The sequence below is a fragment of the Lynx canadensis genome, chromosome F2, assembly GCF_007474595.2.
Source record: "Lynx canadensis isolate LIC74 chromosome F2, mLynCan4.pri.v2, whole genome shotgun sequence".
Taxonomy (NCBI): Eukaryota; Metazoa; Chordata; class Mammalia; order Carnivora; family Felidae; genus Lynx; species Lynx canadensis.
The window spans coordinates 38,096,703-38,119,656 of NC_044320.2; the positions used below are offsets into that span (position 1 = coordinate 38,096,703).

The window sequence follows — 22,954 nt, forward strand, 5'->3', positions numbered from 1 at the left end:
GATATTACATCCATGTACACAAATTAAAGAAATTTTGACAGAACTAGAAATGAAAGAAACCCGCTAGATATTTATTTCCTTCCCTCTCTTCATGATAATGTTTTATGGAGTATTTGCTATTAGATAATACACTAAGTCTTTTACATCTGCTACCTTTTAATACTTATATGCCTCTGTTTAAAAGATGTGAAAACTGAGGCACAGTAAGGGGAAACAGTCTAATGTTAGTTTATAAAGAACAGAGCTGTCATTCAAACTCTGGCAACCTTACTCAAGAGTGCACGTGTTTATCTATTACGCTAAAAGAACATAAAGTGGTTATATTTCAAGGGTATTCTAGAAAATTATTATTCACTGACAGAGGATATTATTATTATTCATTGACAGAGGATATTATCAAGTTTGAAATCATTATTTTTCTTAAACACTAACAGCAACTACCTTTTTTAAACTTTACAAAATGAATTCTAGTTCTGGTACTTTAGATAATGTGCTGCAATTTAATCTGTAAAATAGGCATAATAATTATGTCTGTGTAACTCTGGAGCACTCTAGAAAATGATTTGGCAATATTTTGAAAATGTGAAATTCGCAATCCTTCCATCTAACAAACCCACTCCTCGGTGTATGTCCTTAAAAAATGCTTATACATGTGCATGAAAAGGTATGCACAAAGATTGCTAACAGGACTGTTTGCAACAGTAAAAATCTGGAAATATCCCAAATGCCCATCATCAGGAGAACAGACAACTGAACTTTGGCATGACTAAGTAGATTATTCACAAGTAAAAATAAGTGCTCTATAATTACATGCAACAATATGGAAAAATATGCAAAGCACAACACTGAAAACAGGAAGTCTTTGAGGTTTTATTCAAACCTCAAACTCCCAACACAGAGCACACTGTTTTTACATAGTTCAAAAATACATGTAATATATTATTTATGTATACATCCACATCTGATACTTTTTTATTGAGGTAAAATTCACACAACACAAAATTAACGATTTCCAGTGACAACAAAGTAGCCTTTAGTACATTGACAATATTACAAATCCATCACCACAATCACTTTTAAAACTTTTTCATCATGTCAGAAAAGGAATTCTGTACCCTAGAGCTATAATTCCTCCAATCCCCTCCTTGACCTCCCACTCCCCAATCCTGAAGCAGTCACTAAACTACTTTCTGTCTACACAGAATTGCCTATTCTGTGCAGTTCATATAAGTGGAATCATACAATATCCACCTTCTGTCTACTTTCACTTAGAACATTTTCAAGGTTCATCCATGTAGTACCATACACCAGTACTTCATTCCTTTTTATAGCACAAGTCTTCTTAAGCAATTAAATGATAAAATTTAATATAGCAGTTAACTCTAGGAGGAAGGAAGGGGATGGGACAGAGAAAAATAGATTGGTGGGAGTAAACTACTGTAAATGTTCTAAATATTCAGAGGTAGTTGCTCATTATAATGTTTATAACAAATGTGACCTAAATCCCTTTGTAAATATCAAATATCAACTGTTGCATTAAAAATTAATAAAAGGGGAAATAATAGCACATATCTCAGAAGGTTAAAGGGTTAAAACAAGATAATGTAAAAAGCATAGCACCAGGCCCAGCAGTTAATAAGCACTCACTAAGTGAAAGACACTATTTTTGCTGTTTTTATCACCACCATCATCATGAACTTTCAGGTGGTAGGACACTTGATTTTCTTAAATCATCACGTTGGTAGTAATAATTCATTTTACAAATGATTCACCCAAAGTTATACACAAAGTTAATGGCTGAACGAAGATTCAAATGAAGATGCCCTAACTTCCAATCCAAGACTCTCTATAAATCACTGTTATTTCCAAAAGTAATATTGGCATTACTTGTATATTAAAACTATAGGTGAAATTTCTACCCATAAAATGTCAACACATTCAATCAATCCTGCATTATCCAGTTCTGCTTGTTTTCTATTTTCCATAGTTTTTTCCTTGTGGCCTTTGTATGGAATATTTTTTCAACAGAAAATGAGAGGGAGGCATTAACAATGTCTCAGAAACAGTGCTTGGGACTTTGCATATACACTGATTTATGCCTCACAACATTATTCTTCATTTTCAAATGTAAAGATCGAGGGGCACCTAGCTGGCTCAGTCGATAGAGCATACAGCTCTTGATCTGAGGGTCTTAAGATCGAGCCCCACATTGAGTGTGGAGCCTACAGAGAAAAAAAAAAAAAAAGTCAAGACTGAAGCTTGGAGAACAGACAAACATGAGACTATATCCAATTCTGCTGGTTCCTAGCTGTATGCCTAAACTAGGCAAGTTAAGTAACCTTGAGACCAAAATTTCATTTTGCTTTCCTTACAGTAGGACTTAAAATGAGTAAGTGAATATATAAGCAAAGGAATAAGGATATCATGTTACAGAGTGAGAATTTGAGGAGATAAATGTAAATACTAACAGCTCATTTTCTCAGCACTATGTACAAGATACGCATACAGGTGCTTTCAGTGCTCTAATGTATTTAATACAGTAACTCTAAGCAAGCTCTTAGTTACCCCCATTTTACAAAAGGGGAAACTAAGAAATGGTAAAGTAACTCACCCAAGGTCATAGATCTCTACTAAGTGGGACAGCCGGGATCCAAAGCCATGTAGTCTAACTTCAGTGCCAGCACTGTTACCAAATACATTCCCTGGCAAGTCATAGATAAAAGGTGCTCACAATACTCTCCTCACTACCTTTTCAAAAAAAAAAAATGTATACTCCTTACCCTATCAGAACATGTATCAAGAAATATTAGGATTTATTACTATTTCTTCTTACAAAACTAAGATGATCCATAAGTCCCAAATATGCTCTGGAATATACAAACCTAAAACGTGTATCAGTCAGATATATAGTTTTGCCATTACCAAGCAATGCAAAATCAAAGTGTTCCTTTTCCTCCTTCAAATCCATTAAAAAATTTAACTGTTTTTATTATTACAACCCATAGCATTGTAAAATATAATACACTTGAAATATGCATGCAGTAAGAAAGAGTAAAACTTAAAAATACTAAAAATTGAGTTCCGGATTTGTTAATCTGATGGTCTGTTAACCTCCTGTAATTGTATGCTAAATTATATTTTATATGTTCATTTTCTAGGCTGAAGGCAAAAAGCTCTTATTAGATTTATCAAAGAGCCAGTTGGCCCAAAACTGGTTTAGAAACCAAAACAACTATTTCAATAATGGAAAAATCTAAACTCTTTTTAGTATTTACTCACCAGAAATATCCATGAATGCACGATCCCATAATTCACCTACTGTATAGCATTCTGCAGAAGTGATATTGACTGAAAGAACAATATCATCTTCAACATATTTTAGTATGAGATTATTTATAACAATATTTACATTATTTACAACTCGTCTAATCAGACTCTGCACATAACCTACAAAATAGGAAAAAAAAAGGATTCAATTAGCCATAAGTCTATCAATAAATAATTATTCTAAAAATGTTACTGAACTTATTAATGTACATGATAGGTGGATATCATTCGGCATATTACACAAAGAGGAAACTAACAGTCAGTCAGATAGGTAGACAGGCTTGCACAACTGACACAGCTATTATGTAGCAGATCCACCACCAAAAAAACATTACCAACTTCTATATGATGAAGTGTTCATATACTAAGAGAAATCACAGAGACTACACCTTTTTAATAACATAATACTATATCCAATTCAGTGATAATCCTATATTCAGTAGTTTGTCTGGCTTCTGCCTATTTAAAAACATTTTCCCAACTGAAAAAAATTACTACATGCTGATTATTCAATGTATTGAAGAAGAATTGCTTCTTTAAGACTGTTTTTGAGCCAGCTGCCATCTTTTCTTCCTACTTCTAATAGCCATAAATATATTCAAAAGTTAGTCTGGCAGGAGGAAAGATAGGAGAAATATGACCATCATAATGGCTTCAAGTATTTCCACTTACTAATATAAAATAATGAACTAGTGGAAAGGAGAGAATATAAATGAGGAAGAAAATGTAGACAGAATTTAAACAGGTGAAAAAACACAGTGAATAAGAAAAAAGAAAAGTATTGAAGGAATGAATAGAGAAAACCATAATGAGAACACAAGGAAATAAGAATGAGAAACAAATAAAAAAAAAATCAAAACAGAACTAGTGAACATTTTTTTATCCCTAGCGGCCTAGAATCTCCAAACTTTTAATTTCATGCTTCTGTGGGATACTCCATAATTTCATAAGTTTCTCACGCAATAAATTTGAATATAGACACATTAGTGAGGAATTTAATTGAAAATATTAATAAAACTAAACATAAACAGCATTTTTAAAAACACAGGAAGAAATGATTTCACTTGATTTCCCACTATAAAACCTATTTAAAAGCTACTTAAAATGTCAGCTATTTCATGAACTATCTGCTTGTATTCAGAACTTAACTGGACAAAACAGAATCAACTTCTGTCAGCAGCTGATATTATTAACATCTATACTAACTGCTGAGAGAAAGCCTATTTAAATCTATTCAACCATAACATGTTTGCAAAAACCCACTCCTTCATTCATTCCCAAAGGATACAAATAGGAAAGAAATGTAAAACAACTAAGATCAAGTTTTCCTCATATATGGAAACTATTATCAGCTTTTAGAGTGTCAATATGCTACAATATGTCAATATGCTACAAAATTGACATACACAGTATCAATAAATTGTAAGGTATAAATATTTTTATAAGAGTAAATGCTAAAATAATGCTTAACAAATTAAGCTTCTAAAAGAAATTTTAAATATCAAAAGTTTCAATCTTGGAATGTATATTCCCGCATGCTATTACTACTCAACACAGATGTTAAAAATAAAAATAAAAATGAACATCCTGTTTCTAAGAAGTCAAGAACATGACTAATATTGGTTTTCCTATTTCTGAAAAACGTGTCATCAATAAGGAATTTATAAAAACCTCTTAAGAGTTCAGGAGTTTTTATTACCTTCAAAAGAAAAACTCTCAAAGACAGAACTGGAGAAAATAGATAATGCAAGAGAATAGAAACATAATACTGTAAATGTATTTGAACAGCAGAACACTAATGATAGATTTTCATCTATTTTTTAACATCTTCCCTCAGTTTCTCATTATAAAACTAGCATACACGTTGAGATGGTTAAGCCAATTCACCAAAGATAAACAATAAAATATCTAAAAAGAACTACTCCCAGAGACTATATTTCCTTATTAAAAATATAACACCAAAGTAACAGTAACTAATGGAAAAAATGATACACTATTTCCCTAATCCCGCATATAACTTAGCTTTAAGTGAGCTAAAGAAGAGTGTCAAACAGCAGATCTACTAGCTCTCATCACTAAATATTTAGGGACTCCCTCAGAGTATATCTGTTCAGATGACGTAACAATAATCCAGGTCTTTTCCACAAGCATCTAAAAATGTAAGGTCACTCTGGGAATAGAACCTCCAGATGTCATACTGGATGCCTCTAAAAAAACACCCTGTTAGTAATCAACCTTTCCAGAAATTCCTACCATTATCCAAGTCTCTCCCACCCACAAATCCCATTCCTCCAGACACATACATCTATGCCCACAGGACCAAATAAAACACTATGAACTTTCACTGACTTCACTCATGCTCTTCTCTGGTTTAGAATATTCTTTGTCCATTCTCCCTACTCATTATAGGCCCAGGATAAATGTCCTCTCCCCTACATCCTCTTCTCCAATGTCCTCCAAAACCTACACAATATTAAGACCAACTCTACCACTTTCCTTAGGCTTAAGTTATTACTGCCATTTGTGTATGATTAGATGTAATTATTTTCTCTGTTAAACTATGAAATCCTAGAGAACAAAGACTAGATTTTATTTAGTTATTTATTTATTTATCTATCTAATACTATTAAATTAAATGACATGTAACAATTTTGGTTACAAAGACAACAGCTATAATCTATCCTGTTTTCACTGGGAAGTCAAGTTGCTGAAACTCAGAAATTGCATGGTTGATGACGTGGTTACCGTACCTAAAAACATTTTCGTGTACAATTTGAGGGTTGTGAAGCATCATGTAGGCAAATTATGTTCAAATTACTACAGGTAAAGTTCTTTTTAACATTCTTGACTTTTTCTTTAATTTCAAAGAGAGCACAAGAGAGGCAGAGGGGGAAAGAGAGAATCTTAAGCAGGCTCCACACTCAGCATGGAGTCTGATGAGGGGGCTATGATCCTGGGATCATGACCTGAGCCAAAATCAAGCATGATGTTCAACCACCTACCCCATTTATGCACCCCAGTACTTCCCATTTTTGACAGGTAGATACTGATTTGTATTATTTTCCTATTCAAGAGCCACCCATCCTTCAAGGTTGTACAAAAAATGACTACTGGCAACACCAAGCTGTTCTCAAAAAGTATCTCTAGATCTATGTAAATGTTCAAACTTCAAAATTATAACCACAGCCATAACTTTGCCCTAGAAAATTCTGAGACCAGAAATTCAGCTCTACCATGAAAGAACCTTAACATGGTTCCCAGGCAGGATAAGGCTGCCAGAAAAGAGTCCTCAAATAACCATATGAGTCAAACTTTAAATAAAATGATTTACCATTATCCAGCTGGATTCTCAAATTATCCCTTTTTTTTCCCCTTTTGGTAAGATTGATTTTAACTGCTCTGCCTCCCAGTAATTGCCCAACAAGTTCAGTTACTTCCTAAGCAACTCCTTTACGGTGATTTATGTCGGCATAAAAGAGGATACTAGTCCTCCTGTTAGGTAAGGCAGGAAATCACTTGTTAATCCAAAAGCTACCTTAAAGTTAAAATAGAATACAGCTCTGTTTTATGCTTCTAAAAATAGTATTTCTTCAGTTATTTTTATGTTTTACAGTCTATGCTCCCAAAAATAGAACAATTTTCGCAATTCTGACTATAAAGGAAAATTCTAATAAAGGCTCTAAAGGATCTTTAAAAGTCTGCGACCTGTTTTGAGTAGATTCAATTTAGCCAATAATTTATCTGTGAAATCAACAACTGACAAAAGCTTTAAATTCATCATAAACAAGCTCTTTCTTAAAAGAAAAAGATGTGTAACAAGACTTAACCATTAAACCTAAAACCGATTATTCTTTGCCAGGATACTGGTGGAGAATATTTAATACAATGAGCTGAGCTCATATAGGAATTTTTTAAGGGATATGCAGTCAGAAATTTGGAGAAGTAAAAGGACTGCCCATTTAATAAATAACAAGATAGGGTTAATTTACATTTTAATTCGCCAAGGATTTTTCCCAAGGAGTTAATTAGTAGGCAAAAATTTAGAAAGTTCTGGGGCGCCTGGGTGGCTCAGTCAGTTGAGCAACTGACTTCGGCTCAGGTCACAATCTCATGGTTTGTGGGTTCGAGCCCCGCATTGGGCTCTGTGCTGACAGCTCGGGATCCTGGACCCTGCTTCTGATTCTGTGTCTCCCTCTCTCTCTATGCCCCTCCCCTGCTGATGCTCTGACTCTGTCAAAAATAAATAAATGTTAAAAAATAGAAAGTTCTGGAGGAAATTCAAGGGGAAGATGGCAGCAGAGGAGGGCACTGGGCTCACCGCGTCCTGCTGACCACATAGATTGCACCCACATCTGCCTAAATAACCCAGAAAACCACCAGAAGACTAGCAGAACAGATTCTCCGGAGCCAAGCATAGACGACAGGCCCCCAGAAGAGGGCAGGAAGGGTGGGGAGGCGGTGTGCACTACCCGGACTGACGGGAGGGAGCCGGGACGGTGGAGGGGCAGCCCACCGGGCAAGGCAGAGCCCCTGAGTCTGGCTTGCAAAAGCGGAGGGGTCGGACAGAGTGAGTTCTGACAGCTAGCGGAACTTAACATCTGGAATGTTATAAGTCAACAGCTCTGCTCCGAGAGCGGGAGGGCTAGAGGACAGTGGGAGGGAGAGTTGTTGAGCCCCGGAGGACACGGCTCAGCTTGGCGGGGAACAAAGGCGCTCGCCAGCGCCATCTCCCTCGCCCATCCCCCAGCCAAAATCCCAAAGGGAACCAGTTCCCGACAGAGAACTTGCGTGCACCGCGCAAACACCCAACACTGTACTTCTGCAGATCCATCCCTCCGACAGGTCGGCCTCCCTTCGGGTGCAGCAGGGCCCCTCCCAAAGCAGACCACCGAAGGCAAAGCTAGCTGAGTCTGCCCCTCCCAACACTGTGCACCTTGCCAATCCACCCCAGCTAATACGCCATATCCCATCGAACCAGCACCACAAGCCTGGCAGTATGCAAGTAGCCCAGACAGGGGCCACACGACTCCACAGTGAGACCTGCCCCTGGGAGAGAAGGTAAGGTACACACCAGTCTGACTGGCCCTGGCAGTGGACTGGGGGTAGATATCAGGTCTGACTGCGGCCCCACTCACCAACGCAAGTCACTCCAGACAGCACAGGGGAAGAGCCCTGCAGTTCCCCGCCACCCCAGAGACTACCCAAAATGACGAAACAGAGGAATTCTCCTCAAAAGAAACTCCAGGGAGTAGCAATAGCTAACGAACTGATCAAAAGCGATTTAAGCAATGTACAGAAAATGAATTTAAAATAATAGTCATAAAATTAATCGCTGGGCGTGAAAAAAGTATAGAGGACAGCAGAGAATCTATTACTACAGAGATCAAGGGACTAAGAAACAGTCAGGAGGAGCTAAAAACTGCTATAAATGAGCTGCAAAATAAAATGGATGTGACCACAGCTCGGATTGAAGAGGCAGAAGAGAGAAAAGGTGAGTGAGAAGATAAAATTATGGAAAAAGAGGAAGCTGAGAAAAAGATTTAAAAAATCCAGGACTATGAGGGGAGAATTAGAGAACTAAGTGACACAATTAAGCGTAATAACATATGCATAACTGGGATCCCAGAGGAGGAAGAGAGAGGCAAAGGTGCTGAACATGTACGTGAAGAAATCATAGCTGTGAACTTCCCTGATCTGGGGAAGGAAAAAGGCATTGAAATCCAAGAGGCACAGAGAACTCCCTTCAGACGTAACTTGAATCAATCTTCTGCACGACATATCATAGTCAAACTAGCAAAATACAAGGATAAAGAGAAAATTCTGAAAGCAGCAAGGGATAAACATGCTCTAACATATAAAGGGAGACTGATAAGGCTCGTGACAGATCTCTCTTCTGAAACTTGGCAGGCCAGAAAGGAATGGCAGGAGATCTTCAATGTGATGAACAGAAAAAATATGCAGCCGAGAATCCTTTATCCAGCAAGTCTGTCATTTAGAATAGAAGGAGAGATCAAGGTCTTCCCAAACAAACAAAAACTGAAGGAATTCATCACCACTAAATCAGCCCTACAAGAGATCCTAAGGGGGATCCTGTGAGACAAGGTACCAGAGACATCACTACAAGCATGAAACCTACGGACATCACAATGACTCTAAACCCGTATCTTTCTATAATAACACTGAACATCAATGGACTAAATGCTCCAACCAAAAGACACAGGGTATCAGAGTGGATAAAAAAACAAGACCCATCTATTTGCTGTCTACAAGAGACTCATTTTAGACCTGAGGACACCTTCAGATTGAAAGTGAGGGGATGGAGAACTATCTATCATGCTGCTGGAAGTCAAAAGAAAGCTGGAGTAGCCATACTTATATCAGACAAACTAGACTTTAAATTAAAGGCTGTAACAAGAGATGAAGAAGGGCATCATATAATAATTACAGGGTCTATCCATCAGGAAGAGCTAGCAATTATAAATGTCTATGTGCCGAATACGGGAGCTCCCAAATATATAAAACAATTAATCACAAACATAACCAACCTTATTGATAAGAATGTGGTAATTGCAGGGGACTTTAATACCCCACTTATGGCAACGGATAGATCATCTAGACACAGGATCAATAAAGAAACAAGGGTCCTGAATGATACATTGGATCAGATGGACTTGGCAGATATATTAAGAACTCTGCATCCCAAAGCAACAGAATATACTTTCTTCTCGAGTGCACATGGAACATTCTCCAAGATAGATCACATACTGGGTCACAAAACAGCCCTTCATACGTATACAAGAATTGAGATCATACCATGCACACTTTCAGACCAAAATGCTATGGAAGCTTGAAATCAACCACAGGAAAAACTCTGGAAAATTTCCAAAAGCACGGAAATTAAAAAACACCCTATTAAAGAATGAATGAGTCAACCAGGCAATTAGAGAAGAAATTAAGAAATATATGGAAACAAACGAAAATGAAAATACAACAATCCAAACACTTTGGGATGCAACAAAGGCAGTCCTAAGAGGAAAATACACTGCAATCCAGGCCTATCTCAAGAAACAAGAAAAAATCCCAAATACAAAATCTAACAGCACACCTAAAGGAAATAGAAGCAGAGCAGCAAAGACACCCCAAACCCAGCAGAAGAAGAGAAATAATAAAGATCAGAACAGAAATAAACAATATACAATCTAAAAAAACTGTAGAGCAGATCAATGAAACCAAGAGTTGGTTTTTTGAAAAAATAAACAAATTGATAAACCTCTAGCCAGGCTTCTCAAGAAGAAAAGGGAGAGGACTCAAATAGATAAAATCATGAATGAAAATGGAATTATTACAACCAATCCCTCAGAAATACAAGAAATTATCAGGGAATACTATGAAAAATTATATGCCAACAAACTGGAAAACCTGGAAGAAATGGACAAATTCCTAAATGCCCACACGCTTCCAAAACTCAAACAGGAAGAAATAGAAAACTTGAATAGACCCATAACTAGCAAAGAAATTGAATCAGTTATCAACAATCTCCCAACAAATAAGAGTCCAGGACCGGATGGCTTCCCTGGGGAATTCTACCAGAAATTTAAAGCAGAAATAATACCTATCCTTCTCAAGCTGTTCCAAAAAATAGAAAGGGTAGGAAAACTTCCAGACTCATTCTATTACTTTCATTCCATTACTTTCATTCCTAAACTTTCATTCCTTTACTTTCATTCCTAAACCAGAGACCCAGCAAAAGAAGAGGACTACAGGCCAATATCCCTGATGAATATAGATGCAAAAATTCTCAATAATAGCATACCGAATTCAACAGTATATGAAAAGAATTATTCACCATGACCTAGTGGGATTCATTCCTGGGCTGCAGGACTGGTTCAACATTCGCAAATCAATGTCATACATCACGTTAATAAAAGAAAAGAACCATAGGATCCTGTCAATCGATGCAGAAAAAGCATTTGACAAAATTCAGCATCCTTTCTTAATAAAAACCCTCAACAAAGTCGGGATAGAAGGAACATACTTAAACATCATAAAAGCCATTTATGAAAAGCCCACAGCTAACATCATCCTCAATGGGGAAAAACTGAGAGCTTTCCCCGAGATCAGGAACACGACAGGGATGCCCACTCTCACCGCTGTTGTTTAACATAGTGTTGGAAGTGCTAGCATCAGCAATCAGACAACAGAAGGAAATCAAAGGCATCAAAACTGGCAAAGATGAAGTCAAGCTTTCACTTTTTGCAGATGACATGATATTATACATGGAAAATCCGATAGACTCCACCACAAGTCTGCTAGAACTCATACATGAATCCTCAGAGTCGCAGGACAGAAAATCAATGTACAGAAATCAGTTGCGTTCTTATACACTAGTAATGAGGCAACAGAAAGACAAATAAAGAAACTGATTCCATTCACAATTGCACCAAGAAGCATAAAATACCTAGGAATAAACCTAACCAAAGATGTAAAAGATCTGTATGCTGAAAACTTTAGAAAGCTTATGAAGGAAATTGAAGAAGATATAAAGAAATGGAAAAACATTCCGTGCTCATGGATTGGAAGAATAAATATTGTTAAAATGTCAATACTACCCAAAGCTATCTACACATTCAATGCAATCCCAATCAAAATTGCACCAGCATTCTTCTCAAAGCTAGAACAAGCAATCCTAAAATTTGTATGGAACCACAAAAGACAATGAATAGCAAAAGTAATTTTGAAGACCAAAGCAGGAGGCATCACAATCCCAGACTTTAGCCTCTACTACAAAGCTGTAATCATCAAGACAGCATGGTATTGGCACAAAAACAGACACATAGACCAATGGAATAGAATAGAAACCCCAGAACTAGACTCACAAATGTATGGCCAACTGATCTTTGACAAAGCAGGAAAGAATATCCAATGGAAAAAAGACAGTCTCTTTAATAAATGGTGCTGGGAGAGCTGGACAGCAACACGCAGAAGAATGGAACTAAATCACTTTCTTACACCATTCACAAAACTAAACTCAAAATGGATAAAGGACCTGAATGTGAGACAGGAAACCATCAAAACCCTAGAGGAGAAAGCAGGAAAAAAATATCTCTGACCTCAGCCGCAGCAATTTCTTACTCGACACATCTCCAAAGGCAAGGGAATTAAAAGCAAAAATGAACTATTGGGACCTCATGAAGATAAAAAGCTTCTGCACTGCAAAGGAAACAATCAACAAAACTAAAAGGCAACCAACAGAATGGGAAAAGATATTTGCAAATGACATCAGACAAAAGGCTAGTATCCAAAATCTATAAAGAGCTCACCAAACTCCACACCCAGAAAATAAATAATCCAGTGAAGAAATGGGCAGAAGACATGAATAGACACTTCTCTAAAGAAGACATCCAGATGGCAAACAGGCACATGAAAAGATGCTCAGCGTCGCTCCTCATCAGGGAAACACAAATCAAAACCACACTCAGATACCACCTCACGCCAGTCAGAGTGGCTAAAATGAACAAATCAGGAGACTATAGATGCTGGAGAGTATGTGGAGACACGGGAACCCTCTTGCACTGTTGGTGGGAATGCAAACTGGGGCAGCCGCTCTGGAAAACAGTGTGGAGTTGCCTCAAAAAATTAAAAATAGACCTACCCTATGACCCAGCAGTAGCACTGCTAGGAATTTACCCAACGGATACAGGAGTGCTGATGCATAGGGGCACTTGTACCTCAATGTTTATAGCAGCACTTTCAACAATAGCCAAATTATGGAAAGAGCCTAAATGTCCATCAACTGATGAATGGATAAAGAAATGGTTTATACACACAATGGAATACTACGTGGCAATGAGAAAGAATGAAATATGGCCTTTTGTAGCAACGTGGATGGAACTGGAGAGTGTTATACTAAGTGAAATAAGTCATACAGAGAAAGACAGATACCATATGTTTTCACTCCTATGTGGATCCTGAGAAACTTAACAGAAGACCATGGGGGAGGGGGGGAAAAAAAGGTTAGAGAAGGAGGGAGCCAAAACATAAAAGACTCTTAAAAACTGAGAACTGAGGCTTGATGAGGGGTGGGAGGGAGAGGAAGGTGGGTAAGGGGTACTGAGGACAGCACCTGTTGGGATGAGCACTGGGTGTTGTATGGAAACCAATTTGACAATAAATTTCAGGAAGGAAGGAAGGAAGGAAGGAAGGAAGGAAGGAAGGAAGGAAGGAAGGGAGGGAGGGAGGAAGGAAGGGAGGGAGGAAAGAAAGAAAGGAGGAAAGAAGGAAGGAAGGGAGGGGGAAGGAAGGAAAGAAAGGAAGGGAGGAAGGAAAGAAAGGAAGGGAGGAAGGAAAGAAAGGAGGAAAGGTAGGTTCTGGAACCATCACATCACTCCAAGTAGAATTAGAAACATTCAGAAATAAAATATCTTCTTCTGGCACCTTCTCCAGCTGTAGCAATTAATCTATTCTAAAGCCAGAGGTATTATGGAGACTTGTTAGATGAAATTCAGAATATATAAAGCATCAGCATTAACATCACTATAACACTAGTTTAAAATGTTTAATCAATTGAAATTTAACTTAGAACATATCTGAGGAGGAGGGCTATGAAATGCTGTACCTAACACCAGTCTGTTAGTAGATGTGCAAGAAGACTGTCAAAACTTAAAGGTTAAACCCAACAGAAAGCCTACAAACCTTTGGCGCAGAAAACAAATATATACTAACATCAACTATACCTCTGAGAAAAAGAAATGACTGATGAATAAAATCAAAAGAGAAGTGACTAATAAAAACAACCCCTAACTTAAAAAGGCAACAATGCACTCCGGCCACGGGGCTGATAGGTCATGATCGTGGTTTTTTCTTCATTAAATAGTTACTAAGCAACTGTTATTTGTAAGCCACTACTGTTCTAGGTAAATAAATATTTCAGGAAGTAAAAGAGATGGTGATCCTCCTGGTGAATTCTATAGTTTACTGAAACTCAGAACAATCTAGTGTCTTTACTGTTAATCAAGAAGGAAGGGGAACAAAGAGACTATGGGAAAGCAGAGGCATGTCTTTGCTCGGACAGGATGTAAGAAAGAAACTTTAGGAACAACCTGCTGCAAAAGATCATCAAAATTTGAACAGAAGACATTTTGGAGGGCTCTGGACTCAATGTGTTCTTATGTTATGAAGCAAACCCACATACACATGTACTCTAAGTATTTTAGGACACTAAATACTAAAGTGTATATTCTACAATTGGCTACAACAATGATTAATAACAAGTGTAATTTTGGCCTTAACAAGCCCATTCAGAAGTTACCTGGTGGTAAATCAGGATCTGTGGGAGCAGCCTGCTGAATTCTTCGGGGTTTTACTGATGATTTCGTGTTCTCAGTAGTACTACGGTTGGTAGAATTAGAACCACAGCTTTCATGGTCATCCTATTTTTAAGAAAAGTAAAGTATCAATCATCACTCAAGAATTAGGAGACATATTTCAGTTAAATATATAGCTTAGGGTTACTAAATTTGATTAGACTCTAATTTTCTTTTTTAGCTCTAAAAATCTGTATACCAAACAATTCTTATAATTTGCATTCTCAAACACTGTTTAAAAATAACGAGTAGTTTAAACCACAAATTCTTCCTTTCTTGAGTATCTAAACAAACCAATTGATAATGTCAAGAAATCCTTACATATGACTTTTGCAAAAAAAAGACTATTAAACAAAGCTTTAAACACTTGCCATTTGAATACAAAATAAATGGAAAAGGTCTTAATTGTCTCCTGTTTGTTGTTTACATGGTAAGACCCCCAGTATTGTGTGTGTTAAGAATCCAAGCTGTCTTCTTAATCACCTTAATGATTAATCTTAATAATCCTTAGAATCCTTTGCATCCTATTATTTTTACTGAATTATTATTCTCATTAAACATAAGGCTTAATTGGGTTTTGATATGGATAGCCAAAAACTTCAACACAACACATTTTCAAAACATATTCCTTTATACAGTGCAAACAGTACACTTTTCTTACCTTGATTCAACAAGTTTATATAATGCTCTTATGTGCTAATTGTTGAATGTACAAAGCCAAATTAGATATAATACTAATTTTCACAGTCCACTAAAAACATATGTAGCTTGTTTTACAGAGTACTTTATTTTTAAGTTAGGAACAGAAAGAACTATTAAGAACTATTTAGAAGAACTAGAGAGGTCAGGCTTATAAAAGTATAGGAAAGTTTTAGGCTAAGATTGGAGGTTACATAGAGGCAAACCATTAGCAAAAGCAGCATATATGTATGTAGCATGTACAAGAAATAATGATTAGTCAAATAAAGCCAAAGTATACAATGTAAGGTGAAAGAACCACACCAGAAACTAAAGGCATGAACCAGTTCAGTAAAAGTGAGATAACATTAAGAACTATCAAGGTGCGGGGTGCCTGGGTGGCTTAGTCGGTTAAGTGCACACACTCTCGCTCTCTTGCTCTCTCTCAAATAAAAATAAACATTAAAAAAAATAAAAATTTAAAAAATTTAAGAGAACTATAAAAATGTTCTCAGTCTTCATTCTACTTGGCCATATTTCAAGATTTGGTAATTAGGATGCCAATAACCAATAAGAAAGGAGATTTAGTAGTTCTAGTAGAGGAACAAGAGTAGGAGCAGTAAATGAATAGTTCAAAAAGTGAGTAAGAATTTAAAGCGTAAATAATAAACACAGATTGCCCCTTCAAGAAGACAGGCAATATAGGAAGGAAATAGATTGGGTAGTAATATGAGGTAAAAGCATCAGCCATCTTCTTATTCCCATTTTGGGGATAAAAGAGCACATTTTGGGGCACCTGGGTGGCTCAGTCGATTAAGCATTTGACTCTTGATTTTGGCTCAGGTCATGATCTCAGGGTTCGTGAGTTCAAGCCCCACGTTGGGCTCTGTACTGACAGTGCAGAGCCTGCTTGGGATTCTCTCTCTCTCTCTCCATCCCTCGCCCATTTGTACATGCTCTCTATCAAAATAAAATAAACTTTAAAAATAAAAAAGAAAGCAATTTGCCTTACATACAAAGGCTAACTGATGGTGCACTGTGCCTCATCAATTTATTAATCAATAATAAAACTATTTGATAATACAAGAATGGTGAGGAATTCAGTTTTCTATTTTACATATTTGAAGAGAAAAATTCAAGAAAAGATGGAAAACCACTAAATTTACCAATCTAATAAGATACTAAAAGAAAATAACAATGATAAGACCTTTAGACAACAAAATTTTTATTCAATGCCACCCTAAGAGAACAATTATATAAGATGAATCTTTTATAAGACAACACAGCTTCAGATGCTAGTGATATATTAGCAAAAGAAAAAAAAATGTTTGAAACTTCAAGACAAGCAGACAGTAACAGATTTGCTATCTTAAAAAAAAATTCACATGAATTTATGTCGTTTTAAGTTAATGCAAAACAAACTTCACAGTGTTTCATTCTACAAAACAACTTCACTATTCAATCTTTATAATGACATCTTCTGTTATTTTGGTGGAATGTTATAGTCTCTAAATACTAAAGGACTACTACTATGAATAAAACCTTACTGTAATTACTTTTAGTTCAGCTTACATCCTTAAAAATGTCTGTAGTCATACACTTCTGCACAACGTTAACATTAAAACACACTATTAATTTTTGAAACATATGGTTGTCTCAAAAGCCCAGAAGTAAAACATGTTCATTAAAGAAATGTGAAAAAGTTCCAAGTGAACTGCCAAAACTAGCATAATTATGAAAATATTTAACACTGAAACCATCTGAAATCACATACTGTATATAGATTACAGTGATGTCATAATAAACATTCCAGCCAAAATGCACTAAAACTATTGCAGTCCAATAAATCTGGCATACATGAGATGACAAACATTTTAAAGTAAGAGAACAAGTTTTTATTTTTTAAAAGTGATTAGCAGCAAAAAAAGGGTAAAGTGCATAGACTAAATATAAGATTTCAAATAGTTAAAAAAAATAACAGTGAAGAAAGCTTCCCTACAAATTACACATTTTTATTATTCAAAAGAAAAAAAATAATTTGCTTAAACAAAATTTGTAATAATCCTGAAATTTTAGTCACTTTAAAAATGACCATTAATCATGGTACTTACAGGAATATATACTATAAAACAAACACTACCAAATGTGCAAATGCAAATCTTTCTTAATTATAGTTAGGAAATTAGGGTTGCATATATAATTAGAAAATAATCCTTTTCATAATTTCACCTAGTTTTCATTTCAATTACATCTTAATTGCATCAGTCACAGATCAGCTTCCATTCAAATCCTACCTCAGCCAAATTAAATAAAAAGCAAAACAAGAATTACAATATTTACTATTAAAATTAGAATTACTTCCATCATTATGAGCTCACTATCTGCTTCCAAATAGTATGCATCATTTTTTAACACATTTTACTTCATTGAAAGTCTCTAATTTCTAATAAAAGATACCCTGTTCTCAAAAATACAAACTAAAATGTTTTGAGGTCATTTTTAACCCCAAACACATTACAGTTATACCTCTTATTTAGGTTGCAATTTTCCCAAAATGTCTGGTAAGTACATTTCATGGTAAAAGAATGTTTTCTCTTGGGGACCACATAGCTATTTCTGAAAATACTGCCCTTTGCTCCTCATGAAACAAGCAAGAATGTCATTTCCTTACAAAAGTTCCTAACAGAGGGAAAATGTGGTGAACACCATATGTATGTAAATACATCCATTACCTTCATACTGACAGATGATAGGATCAGGTTGCATACTTTTCACCTTAGCCCTCATAAGGGTGAGTCAGTTAAAACTTGAAACCCATCAACTCCCAGATTCACAATGGTATGAATAAGATTGAGGATAGGACTTAAAACAGGTGGCTGAATCATTTCAACTCCTTGGTTAAAAATAGACCAAGAGACGGGGTGCCTTGGTGGCTCGTCGGTTAAGCATCCAACTTCAGCTCAGGTCATGATCTTACGGTTCATGAGTTCAAGCCCCGCATCGGACTGTGCTGACAGCTCGGAGCCTGGAGCCTGCTTCAGATTCTGTGTCTCCCTCTCTCTCTGCCCCTCCCCTGGCTCATGCTCTGTCTCTCAAAAATAAACATTAAAAAAATTTTAATAAAATAAAAATAGACAAAGAGGTTAAAATGCAACAAAGAATTGAAGGGAAAAAAACTGAAAGGCAGCATCAATAAGTGATGTGCTTTAAGCTCTTCAGCCTCATGGCATGCAGACAAGCAGAAAAGAATGAAGGCTTACCTGAATGCTCTGGTCACCAAAAAAGCCTGAATGAAATACAGTGAAGGGCCTTGCAAATGAACTGATACAGAGCTTGTAAGGACATGCACCTCTACCCTCTCCAGTAGCAAGTACAACAGCAATTGTCAGATGCAATAAAGAATCTCTAAGAGAAACCCTGAATTCCAGAGTCAGAGAGTCAAATAAAGTCACCAAAGAAGAGGTATATTTGGAGAACACAAGAGCAAGCCCGGGAAAACACATTCACTCACATTCATGGTCGAAATTAGAATCTCTGACTCACGTCTACCCTGACAGCAATATTAATCAACTTAATTTTAGTCACTAAAAAAAGTACCTTGCACATTTAAAAGAAGGAATGCGTATGCCCCCAATGTCTTCACACATCAACTGCAGCCCACAGAAGAGGCTGCTTACATCTTTTCTCCCATCAAGGGTGAGAACATGAGGTGAGGGTGGGCAAGAAGAGAATGCTGTTGATGCCCCCCCTTACATTATTTTACTTGATCCTCCCAGAAGGAAGAACAGCTAATCTGACAAGCCAAAGCCAAACATTCATTAAGCCACATTTTAATAATGAAAGACATCACTGTACTAACTGTAAACACCTGTGTGGTGGGGCCTGTCTTCCATCTCTGAGATCCATGCTACTCAAGTAACAGGACCAAAGCCATTTATGCCAGATTAGCCTATCTCTCTCCTGCCTTCTTTTCAAACACACAGAGCCACCTGAACCAGAATACTTCCCCAGCCAGAAAACAAACTGTGCTGGTTAACAGCAACACATTTAAGGAAAATCTGTTGTATATTATTGCCTATGACATCCCCTTCACTCTTATCACTAGGCATATATAATTATTGCCAACCTCTCCTCTTTGTAGAGCACTGGATTGAAGTGGTTAGACCTACTCATATTCCAAAGGTGAAACAGGCAGAAATTAATGGAAGAAAGACCAAAGTATATATGGAGGCATTCTGGCATAAAGCACATTCTGCTAATTTTTACCAGAATTCACTAGGGGGCTGGAGGAGACTAGGTGCTTGACTAGCTTAATAAAACTGTGCTTTGTTTTCTTACAAAAAACTTCCTTCAGCAAGAAAGAACTGAGCAATGTGTATGTATGTGTTAGCCACTCTGAGAGAAAATATGTAGTATAAATAGATGGTACCCTTATCCAGGTACTTTACTTACCTACTTCAGGAACAATCCTTATATGCATAAAAAAATTAAAAGCAATGTACGTTAGTCAGCAATCATACGTCACAAAGAAACACTAACGACCTTTACTGAACACTTCGATGTGCCAGACCAGGCCTTAAATATTTTAAGAATGAAATAGATCTTAAGAGGTCCCAAGGTCAAAAAGATAGGAAGTGACTGAGCTGGGATAAATACCCAGATCTGTCTGAAAAACTCCTCCTATGAGCTCTTTCCTGAACTTGAAACAAATACCAACAGCAGGGAGAAAGAGAAGGCAGAGAGGGAGGAAAAAGAGACAAATAGAAACTTTTTTTTAATTTATGACACTTCTAACGTGTCACCTATTGCTAATGACATTACACTCATCTCTTTATCCTCTTAACAAAGCTATGAATTAGACACTGTTCTCCATGCAAAAGTATCCCCATTTAATTTTTTTTTCTTTTTTTTTTTTTAATTTTTTTTTTCAACGTTTATTTATTTTTGGGACAGAGAGAGACAGAGCATGAACGGGGGAGGGGCAGAGAGAGAGGGAGACACAGAATCGGAAACAGGCTCCAGGCTCTGAGCCGTCAGCCCAGAGCCTGACGCGGGGCTCGAACTCACGGACCGTGAGATCGTGACCTGGCTGAAGTCGGACGCTTAACCGACTGTGCCACCCAGGCGCCCCAATATTTTTTTATATTCATATATTTATTTTTGAGAGAGAGAGAGAGAACAAGTTGGGGAGGGGCAGAAGAGAGAGACACAGAATGTGAAGCAGGCTCCAGACTCTGAGTTGTCAGCACAGAGCCCAATGCAGGACTCAAATCCACAACTGTGAAATCATAACCTGAGCCAAAGTCAGATGCTTAATGAACTGAGCCACCCAGGCACCCTAAAAGTATTCCCATTTAAAGATAAGGAAACTAAGACATAAAGAGATGGTTCAAAATCACACTATCACATCGCATAATCCTAACCACAGTTGCTCTACTTTCTCCCTATGAGAAAAGGCCAACTAACAGCACATATAGTAGGAGGAGGGACTGAGTACAGTGAGAAGGGATTGTGCACAATCCCTTTAGTCAAAAAAATGTCACAAAGGACTTGAGGTTTGAAAAGCCTGTCCTTAGGCTTGCAATCTATATAGTCTGTTGCAACTAAATTCTACCACTGCCCGTTGAAAAATGAAAACAGCCACAGACAATACGTAAACAAATAAGACTGTCTCAAAAAACCTTTATTTACTAAAACAGGTGGTAGGCCCATGGGCCATAGTTTTATTACCTCTGCTTTAAAACGTTTGTCTTAATAAAAATGCACAAGATAAGCATTTATTCAACCTGAAATTGCATTATAACACAGTGTTTTCATCATGTAAGGCCAAAATCTCAGACCACAAAAAATAAATACAAATTTTGAGGGAATCTATAAAACAACTAGGGAAGAAAAAACACAGAATTTTTGCTTGTCAAAAGTACTGCCAAAAAGACAAGGCATTTCCACTGTTATCCCTTTGGCCAATTTTTGATGAAGAAGTAAATGTTTAAAAAGAGAAAGGAAAGAAAGCCAAATGGCAGTAAGAAAACTGGCTGAAGATTCTAGGAGCCCAAAAGAAAAAAAAAAATAAACATTTCTGCAAGGAAATAATATATGTAACTACAGCATTATCAAAATAGCATATTCTAAACATATGCAAATGTAAAAGTTAAAATTTTGCCAACAAATAAGATATAAAAAGTAACCTGGAAAAAGATCTATAAGCATGGGGGTGGGGGGGGGGGGGGGGGGGGAAACATCTTCTAATCATATGTAATTCCAAAAAGGGAGAAATTCCCAGAATATTCTCATATTCTAATAATGAAAAAATGCATTTCAGATAAATTTTCAGGAAGCACAGAATGTTCCCAATAGTACCATGAGTACCTTCTCAATAGTACTACTAAATCCAATTGAGATTTTTAAAATTTTTAAAGTTTTTAAAGGAGTAACAAAGATTTTAAAGTGTTTAATTATATGCTATTACAACATTAACAAGTATAAAATTCACAAATTCTTAAGTATTCAGACTATAATGACTCATTTCACTTTAGCTATCAATGGGACACTTACTCCTAAAAAAGTGGTGTAATATTAAGTATGCTGCTTAAAACAAAAGGAAAAACTCAAGAGCCATAATGTTTACCATATTCCTGTTTCATAAAGAAACACTTGTTTATTTTGTATTTGAAACCCCTCCACATCTACTCTATACCTGAGTGTCCATTTATACTCAGATACTTTAAACAGTGATTAAGTTATAAATACCTTTAACTGTTATGAGAAGAAGGTATTCTTTTCCATCCAAATATTATAATTTATATGTCTAATAAACATTTTTTCAGAGCCAATACTCTAACATTTTAAAGCTTGTCTCATTTGAAAAAGAGTAATAATTTATTTCACAAAGGTGTATCCAATCTCTTACTGGCTTTTCTCTGATATATGACAATTTTCTGTTAATGTGAACTACTTAATAGAGAAACCTCAAAATAACATTTTCCCCTTCCATTACATTGCTATTTGCATTGTAAATATTAGAATAATTTTATTTAATACTCAATATTTCCTATTTTCCCTATAAAACAAATGCAGAGGCAAATACTAGTGTTACTAAATAAAATATTGAAGTTGAGAATGAGATCTAATTTACAAGGATCTAAATTACAAAGATCTAATTTGCATTTAGACAAATTGAGGCAAACAATAAAACCTACCAAGAGAGCTAAAGAGTACACTAATGTTCAGGTGTGAGCCTAGACTTCAGGAACAGCTCAACAACTAACCGAACATTCAGGAGCACCTCTACGTATGCAGATGCACAAAACAAACATCAACACCAATGGAGAGTCTCTCCTTAAAATTATTCCATCTTTGAACAACGTGGGTAAATTTAATTCTCTACCAAAAAGATATCAAATCTGAATACTGTAGTATTTATAATCATCTCAAATTCTACAATTCTACAATTCTACAAATTCTGTAATCCTACAAATTCTACAAATTATAGAATTCTCAAATTCTACAATTCTAATAGATCATTGTAGAAGTTTGATAGAGACAGGGCGCCTAGGTGGCTCAGTTAGGTAAGTGTCTGACTTTGG

The 22,954-nt window shown here is 36.4% G+C and overlaps 1 protein-coding gene across 1 annotated transcript in view; it reads right to left on the minus strand.

Annotated features, from left to right (window-relative positions):
* The window catches only part of VPS13B (vacuolar protein sorting 13 homolog B), an 820,834-nt gene that overhangs the window by 737,838 nt on the left and 60,042 nt on the right, over window positions 1-22,954 (minus strand). The window contains exons 4-5 of the mRNA XM_030304021.2: window positions 14,636-14,756; window positions 3,280-3,447 (exon numbers count right to left, since the gene is read on the minus strand). The gene's annotated coding sequence lies outside the window, so the exon portion shown is untranslated. The remainder of the gene's footprint in view (window positions 1-3,279; window positions 3,448-14,635; window positions 14,757-22,954) is intronic.